Source organism: Acinonyx jubatus, chromosome C1 (genome assembly GCF_027475565.1).
Source record: "Acinonyx jubatus isolate Ajub_Pintada_27869175 chromosome C1, VMU_Ajub_asm_v1.0, whole genome shotgun sequence".
NCBI classification, from domain to species: Eukaryota; Metazoa; Chordata; class Mammalia; order Carnivora; family Felidae; genus Acinonyx; species Acinonyx jubatus.
In genome coordinates, this window is record NC_069381.1 from 11,611,527 (window position 1) to 11,612,056 (window position 530).

The following is a 530-nucleotide window of genomic DNA, read 5'->3' on the forward strand; positions in this document are numbered from 1 at the left end:
TAATTGGGATTCCTGGCCCTGCTTCCAATTTTGGCCTCTGCCTCTGACTTGCCGTGTGGCCTTGGACAAGCCCTGTCCCTAGGCCCAAGCTCAGGTCTCCTCTTCTGTAAAACGGGGCTGCCACAAAATCTGAGTGCTGAGGTGCCAACAAGCCAAAACTCGTGGAAAGCCTCTGTAAACCTCAGAGCCCTACGTGGATGGTCGAAGAATCTCCAGAGACGAGCTCTCCAGAGACGTGTGGGAGGGAGGCGGTGGTTGCTCTCATGGTTCTCCTGCCTCCCAGCCCTCCAGAAGCCTAGAGATCAAAGGTGACAGAGGCCTGCTGGCGTGGAGGCCAGGCTCGGCAGGGCCAGCTCCCTGCTCCCTGGCCCCCTGCCCACCTCCCACCCACCCCCACTCCCACACTTTCACGGCGTGTGCCTTGGACAAGAAGCTCTGTTTAAGTGCTCAGAGTGAACTCTCCACCCCCAGCTTCCAACACGGAAGGCCTCTCCGCCCCCACGGCTCCCCCCAAAGACTCAAAACCGAGA